Source organism: Microcaecilia unicolor, chromosome 1, assembly GCF_901765095.1.
Source record: "Microcaecilia unicolor chromosome 1, aMicUni1.1, whole genome shotgun sequence".
Lineage (NCBI taxonomy): Eukaryota > Metazoa > Chordata > Amphibia > Gymnophiona > Siphonopidae > Microcaecilia > Microcaecilia unicolor.
Window position 1 is genome coordinate 761,550,921 of NC_044031.1, and position 11,861 is coordinate 761,562,781.

The following is an 11,861-nucleotide window of genomic DNA, read 5'->3' on the forward strand; positions in this document are numbered from 1 at the left end:
TAAGCCGCATTGAGCCTGCCATGAGTGGGAAAGCGCAGGGTACAAATGTAACAAAAATAAAACAGATACTATTGGAGATTCTACATAGAATGTTGCTACTTTTGGAGATTCTACATGGAATGTTGCTATTCCACTAGCAACATTCCATGCAGAAGCCTGCGCGGCCACATTGCTGATCTGCAAGGGCCAACTTCTACATGGAATGTTGCTAGTGGAATAGAATCTCAAATAGTAGCAACAGTGGAGGAGTGGCCTAGTGGTTAGGGTGGTGGACTTTGGACTGAGGAACTGAGTTTGATTCCCACTTCAGGCACAGGCAGCTCCTTGTGACTCTGGGCAAGTCACTTAACCCTCCATTGCCCCATGTAAGCCGCATTGAGCCTGCCATGAGTGGGAAAGCGCAGGGTACAAATGTAACAAAAATAAAATAGTGGCCTCTTCTGGTGCAGGAAAGAACCCCACTCTTTCCTGCCCACTGCTGCTGCTCTGTCTAGCACCACCATGTCTTCAAAATGGCTGCTGAGACTTCCTGCGGCCGTCTCGCAAGACTGCCTTGACCCATGAGACTGCTGCAGGAAGTCTCAGCAGCCATAAGTAGTGGCAGGAAAAATTGGGGTTCTTTCCTGCCCACGAAGAGGCCATTAGATCACCAGGGCTCTTCAAAGTAGGGGGGGGGCAATGACCTTTTCTGCCTGGGGGCTGAGATCGCTATTGGTCTGCTCCTACTCTGAGGCAATGTCTGAATTCTTAACAAGGACAGTCTCCCCACTGAGAGTCTTTGCAGCTCATTTTTGAAAGAGAAAAAAACATTTAAAAAGTGGCATAAAACAGCATTTGGACATTTTGTTTGCCAAAATGTAGAAATCATTATTTTCAAAATCTATTTTGCAGACATTTATCTATGCAGTTCATCTTCAGTGCATCCAGATCACAAGGGGGGGCGTGTTGGGGGCGGGATTATGGCATTCACTTGGACATTTTTCTGCCACAATGGAACAAAAAGTGATGTTTTGAGCTAGGCCTGTTTTAATATTGGGGGGGGGGGGGGGGGGTACTGAGTACCGGCACCTTTTCCATTGTCTGCTAAAATTAACCAGTGGATCCTAAGTTTTAATGAAAGAGCTCAGGCTCTACACACCAATTCTGCCTCGTCATAGGTTCTGTGACTGGTTGCAGGGGGACTGGCTATTGTGGGGTGGGGTCCCTCAGTGATCACCCCACCCTTGAAGGGTGGCCTGGCGTTTGAGTACCAGCACCTTTTTTTGCTAGAAAAAACACACTGATAATGACTAAGCCACAGCCCAAAACAGTGTGCTATTTACTGTCCCTGATTCTACCTATTGAAATCAGTGCTACAGGCCCCATAATGCACCAGGATGGGGATGTTAGAAATCCAGGACTGGTCTAACATCTTCCTCCAAGAACCAGGTAACTTGTTTAAAGTTCCAGGTCATGAGGCACAGGGGCTGAGCCAGTCCTGTCTTTACCCCCAATGCATTTTCCAGTTTCTATGAGAAGGACAGGAACCATAGATTTATTTTTTTGTTACATTTGTACCCCGCGCTTTCCCACTCATGGCAGGCTCAATGCGGCTTAAATGGGGCAATGGAGGGTTAAGTGACTTGCCCAGAGTCACAAGGAGCTGCCTGTGCCTGAAGTGGGACTCAAACTCAGTTCCTCAGGACCAAAGTCCACCACCCTAACCACTAGGCCACTCCTCCACTGTTGCTACTATTTGAGATTCTACATGGAATGTTGCTATTCCACTAGCAACATTCCATGTAGAAGTCGGCCCTTGCAGATCACCAATGTGGCCGCGCAGGCTTCTGCTTCCATGAGTCTGACGTCCTGCACGTACGTGCAGGACGTCAGACTCACAGAAACAGAAGCCTGCGCAGCCTTCTACATGGAATGTTGCTAGTGGAATAGCAACATTCCATGTAGAATGTCCAATAGTAGCAACATTCCATGTAGAATCTCCAATAGTATCTATTTTATTTTTGTTACATTTGTACCCTGCACTTTCCCACTCATGGCAGGCTCAATGCGGCTTACATGGGGCAATGGAGGGTTAAGTGACTTGCCCAGAGTCACAAGGAGCTGCCTGTGCCTGAAGTGGGAATCCAACTCAGTTCCTCAGTTCCCCAGGACCAAAGTGCACCACCCTAACCACTAGGCCACTCCTCCACTCACACATATATCCCTAGAAAGAAGAGGATAAAACCTGCCTTGGATTCACACCAACGCTATTGAGTTTTCAGAAATGCACCAATGAATCTGTAATACACAGAACTGCATACACCACATATCCAGTGTAAGCAAATCTCTCTCATGCATGTTCTACAAATGTGCCAAAACCCATGCCGCTCAGGACAGGGTCGGGAAAGAGGCCTTATGATACAGAGCTTGTTGGCAGGAAAATGACAGAATCCGTAATAAGTATATAAGTAAATAAGTATTGCCATACTGGGACAGACTGAAGGTCCATCAAGCCCATCATCCTGTTTCCAACAGTGGACAATCCAGGTCACAAGTACCTGGTAAGATCCCAAAACAGTACAATCCATTTTATACTGCTTATTCTAGAAATAAGCAGTGGATTTTCCCCAAGTCCATTTTAATAATGGTCTATGGACTTTTCCTTTAGGAAGCCATCCAAACCATTTTTTAAACCCCGCTAAGCTAACCGTTTTTACTACATTCTCTGGCAACAAATTCCACAGGTTAATTACACGTTGAGTGAAGAAATTTACCACTTTGTAGCTGCATTGCGTGCCCAGACAAAAGAAAAAAGGAAGAGGCAGCCCATGGACTGAGATACCTCTACATCCTTCCCAGAAAGCTAGAGTTTTCCAGACCATCAGCATAATCATTTTCATGTCATTTTAGTATTTATGACACCATCCCGAGGGGTCTGCAATAAGTATAATGGACAAAATAAACATTACAACATTCAATCACTCAATAAATGCAGCATAGCCAATCACCGGGAAAGCAGTCCCCTGTCTTATGGGACTCCTTACCTCTGGGCTTTCATTTACAAACTCGCTACCTTACTTTTCATAAAACTTGGTTCTTCACACAAGTCCCTGTGATGGCAGTTGAGGACGTCCAGGGTGTGGATGTTTCTCTGAGAAGCCCTCTCCTTAAGTCACTTCACTGGCTCCCTATCCGTTTCCGCATTCAATTCAAACTTCTCTTATTGACCTACAAGTGCATTCACTCTGCCGCTCCCCAGTACCTCTCCACTTTTGTCTCTCCCTATGCCCCCCCCCCCCTCGGGTACTCCGTTCTGTTGATAAATCTCTCTTGTCTGTCCCCTTCTCCTCTACTGCTAATTCCAGACTCCGTTCATTTTATCTTGCTGCACCTCACGCCTGGAATAGACTTCCTGAGCCTGTACGTCTAGCCCCCTCTTTGGCCGTTTTCAAGTCAAAACTTAAAGCCAACCTTTTTACCACTGCTTTTGACTCCTAACCCTCACTTGCCCTGTCTTTTTATCCTCACCTCTTTATTCCCTTACCCTTAATTGTTCTGTCTGTCTGCCTGTCTTATCTAGATTGTAAGCTCTTTGAGCAGGGACTGTCTTTTTGTGTATGGTGTACAGCGCTGCGTATGCCTTGTAGTGCTATAGAAATGATAAATAGTAGTAGTAAGTCTTTCCTTAATAGAAAAGAATGGGATTTTGGCTGGTTATTAGGGTTGAGTTGCAAATTGAGTGTAAGGGGTACATTATTTCTCAGAGGTATGATAAATGGTTTCTTGCTATTGTTTTACATAGACATCATATGAACAATACTGGTGCCAGCAGGGTTCCCACGCCTGTTGGTCAACATTTTACAGGACCAGGACACTGTACCAGTGATTTCACAGTGAGAATCCTCAAAGGTAACTTTAAAACCATACAAGAACGTAAGACCTTTGAAGTCAGAATGATTGAATATTTTAACACCCAACAGAAAGGACTTAACAAGGATCTGGGGTTCCTAGCCCATTATAAACCATAAAGCTGTATGTCTCTGTTGATCACCCTCCCCCTCACCTATCCACACCCATCCTGTTAGAATATCAATGATATGCTTTGATGTCCCCATGCATACCTCCTACCCACCCCCATCCTCCCACCCTGTCAGACTGTCATAGTAATGCTTGAATGTTTTCACTTATATACACTGTCAGCTAGCACATTTGCTTATTTCCGATCTGAGGAAGAAGGGCAACCTTCGAAAGCTAATCAAGAAATGTATTAAGTTATGTCCAATAAAAAAGGTATCATCTTATTTTCTTTTCCATGTTTTATTTTGTTTGATTTCTATAGATTCTACATGGAATGTTGCTATTCCACTAGCAACATTCCATGTAGAAGTCGGCCCTTGCGGATCACCAATGTGGCCGCGCAGGCTTCTGCTTCTGTGAGTCTGACGTCCTGCACGTACGTGCAGGACGTCAGACTCACAGAAACAGAAGCCTGCGCAGGAATGTTGCTAGTGGAATAGCAACATTCCATGTAGAATATCCAATAGTAGCAACATTCCACGTAGAATCTCCAATAGTAGCAACAGAATCTCCAATAGTAGCAACATTCCATGTAGAATCTCCAATGGTATCTATTTTACTGTCATAGTAATGCTTGAATGTTTTCACTTATATACACTGTCAGCTAGCACATTTGCTTATTTCCGATCTGAGGAAGAAGGGCGACCTTCGAAAGCTAATCAAGAAATGTATTAAGTTATGTCCAATAAAAAAGGTATCATCTTATTTTCTTTTCCATGTTTTATTTTGTTTGATTTCTATAGATTCTACATGGAATGTTGCTATTCCACTAGCAACATTCCATATACAAGTCAGCCCTTGTAGATCACCAATGTGGCCGCGCAGGCTTCTGCTTCTGTGAGTCTGACGTCCTGCACGTACGTGCAGGACGTCAGACTCACAGAAACAGAAGCCTGCGCAGCCTTCTACATGGAATGTTGCTAGTGGAATAGCAACATTCCATGTAGAATCTCCAAGAGTAGCAACATTCCATGTGGAATCTCCAATGGTATCTATTTTACTGTCATAGTAATGCTTGAATGTTTTCACTTATATACACTGTCAGCTAGCACATTTGCTTATTTCCAATCTGAGGAAGAAGGGCGACCTTCGAAAGCTAATCAAGAAATGTATTAAGTTATGTCCAATAAAAAAGGTATCATCTTATTTTCTTTTCCATGTTTTATTTTGTTTGATTTCTATTGATAACCTTTAAGAGTGGACTAACACGGCTACCACACTCCTCTACTTTGCTATTGTTACAAATCTGGTAGTGGGGTGGGGAGGGATTAATTATGATTGGTTTAGGATACTGAATGCACCTACCTACTCAGGGCAGGCTTACAGGCGGCGGCCTAGGGCAGCAACCTCTGGCTGGCAAAGAGCAGCTCCAGTTAAATGCACAGCGCTAGGTCCTGACAGCCACACAAACTCACCCATTAGCAGGTCAATTTTCAAATAGCCCCTTAGGAAACAAAGGTTAATACTGAAAGTCTAATGTCCAATGATATGTTTTACAGAATTGGCATAGAATGGTCATGGTTTCCGAGTTTATTTCTGAAAATCGTAGGATGGGGGGGGGGGGGGGGGGGAGGACAATAGAGGTCTGAGAGTGAATTCAAAATGGCTGCTGAGATTACTATTGAGGAAACTACACTTCTCCTTTCTTCCTCAAAATGTACCACCTGTTCCTCTGATCCCATTCCCACCCACCTTCTTAATGCCATCTCTCCTACTCTTATTCCTTTTATCTGTCACATTCTCAACCTCTCACTTTCCACTGCGACTGTCCCTGCTGCCTTTAAACATGCTGTGGTCACACCTCTCCTTAAGAAGCCTTCACTCAACCCTACTTGTCCCTCTAATTACCGACCCATCTCCCTCCTTCCTTTTCTCTCTAAATTACTTGAGCGTGTTGTTCACCGCCGCTGCCTTGATTTTCTCTCCTCACATGCTATTCTTGACCCACTACAATCTGGTTTTCGCCCTCTCCACTCAACCGAAACTGCGCTTACTAAACTCTCCAATGACCTATTACTGGCTAAATCCAGAGGTCAATATTCCATCCTCATTCTTCTTCATCTTTCCGCTGCTTTTGACACTGTCGATCACAGCATACTTCTCGATACCCTGTCCTCACTTGGATTCCAGGGCTCTGTCCTTTCCTGGTTCTCTTCCTACCTCTCCCTCCGCACCTTCAGTGTTCATTCTGGTGGATCCTCTTCTACTTCTATCCCTCTGCCTGTCGGCGTACCTCAGGGTTCTGTTCTTGGTCCCCTCCTCTTTTCTATCTACACTTCTTCCCTTGGTTCATTAATCTCATCCCATGGCTTTTCCTACCATCCCTATGCTGATGACTCCCAAATCTACCTTTCCTACCCCTGAAATCTCACCTTGCATCCAAACCAACGTTTCAGCGTGCTTGTCTGACATTGCTGTCTGGATATCTCAACGCCACCTGAAATTAAACATGACCAAAACCGAGCTTCTCATTTTCCCCCCCAAACCCACCTCCCCACTCCCCCCGTTTTCTATTTCTGTTGATGGCTCTCTCATTCTCCCTGTCTCCTCAGCTCGAAACCTTGGGGTCATCTTTGACTCTTCTCTCTCCTTCTCTGATCATATCCAGCAGATCGCCAAGACTTGTCGTTTCTTTCTTTACAACATCCGTAAAATCCGCCCCTTTCTTTCTGAGCATTCTACCAAAACCCTCATCCACACCCTTGTCACCTCTCGTTTAGACTACTGCAATCTGCTTGTTGCTGGCCTCCCACTTAGTCACCTCTCCCCTCGGTTCAAAACTCTGCTGCCTGTCTCGTCTTCCGCCAGGGTCGCTTTACTCATACTACCCCTCTCCTCAAGTCGCTTCACTGGCTCCCTATCCGTTTTCGCATCCTGTTCAAACTTCTTCTACTAACCTATAAATGTACTCACTCTGCTGCTCCCCAGTATCTCTCCACACTCGTCCTTCCCTACACCCCTTCCCGTGCACTCCGCTCCATGGATAAATCCTTCTTATCTGTTCCCTTCTCCACTACTGCCAACTCCAGACTTTGCGCCTTCTGTCTCGCTGCACCCTACGCCTGGAATAAACTTCCTGAGCCCCTACGTCTTGCCCCATCCTTGGCCACCTTTAAATCTAGACTGAAAGCCCACCTCTTTAACATTGCTTTTGACTCGTAACCACTTGTAACCACTCGCCTCCACCTACCCTCCTCTCCTCCTTCCTGTACACATTAATTGATTTGATTTGCTTACTTTATTTTTTGTCTATTAGATTGTAAGCTCTTTGAGCAGGGACTGTCTTTCTTCTATGTTTGTGCAGCGCTGCGTACGCCTTGTAGCGCTATAGAAATGCTAAATAGTAGTAGTAGTAGTAGTAGTAATTCAGAAGGAGGAACAAGGCTGCTGGTTGCCTCGGGTTCCTAATGCTGTTTCACTGGCCCGTCTCAATCAGATTCAAGATTTCAAAGCAGTGGATTTTTGGTGGGGTTTGGTTATGAGTAAGGAGGAGGTATGATCCATCATTTTAGGAAGGCTGATCCTGGTAGAGGTGCTGCAAGGTGGGAGGAATTGCAGAGAGGGTAGGGAAGGGGACAGGAAAAGTAATGGGACGCTGCAGAGCTTTGGGGGGAGGTGGGGGATGCACACTGGCTGGTTTTCATTTTAGAAGAGATTTCTAGTTCCCATTTTATTCAACATTTTTTCCATTTCTTTCAGCTCCATTTCTACTGTGAGTTATTTGCAAATAATGCACAATAAAAAAACAAATCAAATGCATGTTTAAAAAAATTCATTTTTTTTGGTGGGGGGGGGGGGGGGTTGCTTTGAAATGGACTAAAATAAACCCATCTGCTTCATTGTGTTTTCCACTTCATTTCAAGATGAATGTGCACTTTCTGGTAAGCAGGGGTTGCTTCCTGAGCCCCCCTTAGCCCTTGAGCTCACATGTTCTCAGACTGGCATGGAATCCCCCTCCAACTCGGCACTCAGGGCAAACACCCATTTTGCAATGACCCTGCTTGCAACAGACTAGGAAAAGCTTCAGCCCTAGGTAGAAATGAGTAAGAAGCTTCTTTCCAAAAAAGGGCTTGTATTAGTAATTAGCTCACACCTTTTCACTGGTAGCTTGAGGTGAGTTGCATTCAGGTACAGTAGCTATTTTCCTGTCCCCAGAGACAATGGAGGGTTACGTTCCCGCCCGAAACCTCAGGACAGGACAAATCCCTCCTCTCAGTACCCTTCTCCACCACTGCCAACTCCAGGCTCCGCTCATTCTGCCTCGCCTCACCCTATGCCTGGAACAACCTTCCTGAGCCCTTACGCCAACCCCCCTCCCTGCCCATCTTCAAGTCTTTGCTTAAAGCCCACCTCTTCAATGCTGCTTTCCGCACCTAGCTCTCACCTCTCAGGAAATCCAGACTGCCACAATTTGACTGCCCCTATTGGACTGACTGTTCACTTGTCCTTTAGATTGTAAGCTCTTTGAGCAGGGACTGTCCTTTATGTTAAATTGTACAGCGCTGCGTAACCCTAGTAGCGCTTTAGAAATGTTAAGTAGTAGTAGTAAGTGACTTGCCCCAGATCACAAAAAGCTGCAATGGGATTTTGACCAGGTAACCAGCTGCTGCTCTTAAGCATTAATATTGAAATCAGTAGCACCAGTCAAAATAACAATGGGAGGAAACTTACAGGCTCTTTTACTAAAATGCACTAAATATGGGCAAAATAAATATGTAACGCTGGACTTTCCCCCACACACTAAGCCCTTATTTAAGGTGGCAGGTTGTAAAGAACACCTAACAAAGAAACTTCAGACTGCACAGAATACAGCAGCCAGACTGATATTCGGAAAGCCAAAATTTGAAAGTGCCAAACCCCTTTGCGAAAAACTGCTTTGTCTTTCCACACAAAGAACAAATTGCCTTCAAGGTTTGCACTCTTGTGCACAGGATTATTTACAGGTGAAGTTCCTGGATACATGTTGGACCTCATAAAACTTCCACCCAGAAACAGTACCAGCCTATCCCGAACTTATTTAAATCCGCATTATCCAGATTGCCTCACCCTATGCCTGGAATAAACTCCCTGAGCCCATACGCCAAGCCCCCTCCCTGCCCATCTTCAAATCCTTACTCAAAGCCCACCTCTTCAATGTCGCTTTCGGCACCTAACCATTATACCTCCATCCAGGATATCTAGACTGCCCCAACTTGACACTTAATTGTCCTTTAGATTGTAAGCTCCTTTGAGCCGGGACTGTCCTTCGTTGTTAAACTGTACAGCGCTGCGTAACCCTAGTAGCACTTTAGAAATGTTAAGTAGTAGTAGTAGTATTGCAATGGACTTAGATACAAATCAACTTATGCACCCAACTTTTCGTACATAAGCATTATTTTATTTTATTTCTTTTTATTTGTTGCATTTCTATCCCACATTTTCCCACCTCTTTGCAGGCTCAATGTGGCTTACAATACATCATGAAAAGTGGAATGTATATAGGAGAATATACATTTAGTATTACATAAGGATATTGGGTAGCATGATAGTAATGTAGCAAGCAAAATTATAAGACAGTTCTGGATATTTGTGCAAGAGTTTACATTTGTTGATCTTTGTGGTATGCCTTGTTGAAAAGATGGGTCTTCAGTAGTTTGCGGAAGTTAGTTAATTCACAGATCGTTTTCAGGCTGCGCGGCAGTGCGTTCCAGAATTGTGTGCTCACGTAGGAAAAGGTTGATGCAAGTACACAACTGTGGAACGCTTTGCCCAAAACCGTGAGCTCGATCCACAACCATCTTAACTTCAGGAAATGAATGAAAACCAACTTGTTTAAGAAGGCCTACCCCCCCCCCCCCCCCCCCAAGACCCAAACTAATCCTCTACTTCCTGCGACATAGGATAATTTTGGTCTGTACTAGACTTCTATCACCATCCCCTCTTTATCTCTTTGTTGCCTTATACTAATGTTCTCTCATGCCTATGAATTTACTATGTATTTATATTATTGAACCGGAGCCTACCGCTACGGTATTGTGGAAGCCACATTGAGCCTGCAACTAAGTGGGAAAATGTGGGATATAAATGTGTTAAATAAATACATTTGCAAAAGATTAATGCGGAAGCACTTACTAAGCCTGCACGTGCTAATGTGAACACGCTAACTGGATAACACTTCCCCCCAAAAATGAACAATAATAAATAACACGCAATTGGCACATTGCTGACAGGCAAATTACCACAAAACGTTTTAACGTGCTTTGCAAGTCAGCACTTAACGCAGTGTAGTAAAAGGGCCCTTAAAAAATCCTAACCACTTAAGAAGAGGTGTTAAGGTGATCGTAATGATCCTGGAGGAAAATAAATTCTACCTTTATTCCCTTATCTGCTTGTCTTATCTAGATTGTAAACTCTTTGAGCAGGGACTATCTTTTTGTGTATGGTGTACAGCGCTGCGTATGCCTTGTAGCGCTATAGAAAAGTAGTAGTAAATAGTCTATTAGTGGGACAGATGGATCCGAGGGATACTGATAAAGTGATGAGAGAGTAAATGAAGGTTGGGCTGATGTTTTCAGATAGCAAGGAATCAAGGCACCCTAGGCAAACCCTCAGCTTTGTCTCTCTCCAATTTACTAACTATCAAGTCCCTTGTCCCTCTCCTCCCACGATTTCCATAATTAAACCAGAGTTGTAGCCATGGATAAGCCTGAGCTGGCCTGGTCCCATCCGCTTTTGTCTCAGGCACCGTCTAGCAGTGGGATATGCACCTTTCTGTAGCTCGTGGGGATCCCCAAGTCTTGCCAGCTGTATAAATTTTGAGCCCATCCAGATTACCTAAAGCGTGGCTATCGGTGCCCACCAATGCAGGCACCACGAAAATGCTCAACCACATTTTAGGTGATCCAAGCAGGCTCCGGATTTCTACAGCTGATGGGGACTTGGCATACCTGTCAGCAAAGGTAATTTTAATTTGGGCAGGGGTGGGAGGGAAAAGGAAAGGCGCGGCAGAGGGGTGAGGTGCCTAGCACCCATACGTGGTCACTCTAGGCCCCCTAAAAATGTTGTGCTCTGAACTGAACTCAACTTTGATTTGTATATATTTACATAACAAGGACCACTTCCAAAAGCCATTTATTCAGCTAAATGGGCTATTTGGAAATTGCCCACTCTCACAGCTGTGAAAGTATATGCTAATGATTCTTTGACAAGGTAGCTGTCAGGACCTGGTGATGTTCAGTTGCTCTTTGCCTCCCACAGAAGGGCTGCCCTAGGTGACTGCCTAGTTTATCTAATGGCTAAGTCAGCCCCTCAACAGATGCACCTGGGTAACGTAATGGAGAAAATCATAGTTTAGGAATAGTTCTGGATGAAGAAGGGAAAAGCGGAATCAAAGATGACCCTGAGGCAGATCGGAGAGTCTTCAGAACAAAGATAGTCTGATAATCATAGAAAGAATTCAGAGCATCAAGGAAATGAGTGCAAAGACAGAAGAGAAGAGACCCCGATAATGAACCCTGAAGTACAGCAGGGGATAATAGTGGAGTAGGGTCTAAAAGTGAGGAACAGTAAGAGAAGAAACTGGCTGACCCCATGGTACTTATTTCCACCTGGGAGGTCCCCGGCTCAGTCCCCATGTTGAACCTTCCATTCTTTGGGTCAGCTGGGACTGGGGATGCTGTGGGGGGTCACTGCCCCCAGAGGAGAGGCAGTCATCGTTGTTTAATGGCAACACCTAGTGGCTGCATTCGGTCCCATCCGCTGCCGCATTTTTAGGTATAACTTGTCTGGAATGTTTTTACGTTTGGGGAGCGTGCCAGGTGCCCTTG

At 44.8% G+C, this 11,861-nt stretch overlaps 1 protein-coding gene across 4 annotated transcripts in view; it reads right to left on the minus strand.

Annotated features, from left to right (window-relative positions):
- The window catches only part of LOC115460687 (ras-like protein family member 12), a 71,239-nt gene that overhangs the window by 55,419 nt on the left and 3,959 nt on the right, over positions 1-11,861 (minus strand). Inside the window, exon 1 of one of the 4 annotated variants that reach the window (XM_030190454.1) lies at positions 2,754-2,799. The exons of the other annotated variants lie outside the window; for them this stretch is intronic. The gene's annotated coding sequence lies outside the window, so the exon portion shown is untranslated. Of the gene's footprint in view, positions 1-2,753; positions 2,800-11,861 lie in introns of those variants that run through there. 4 annotated transcript variants of the gene reach the window in all.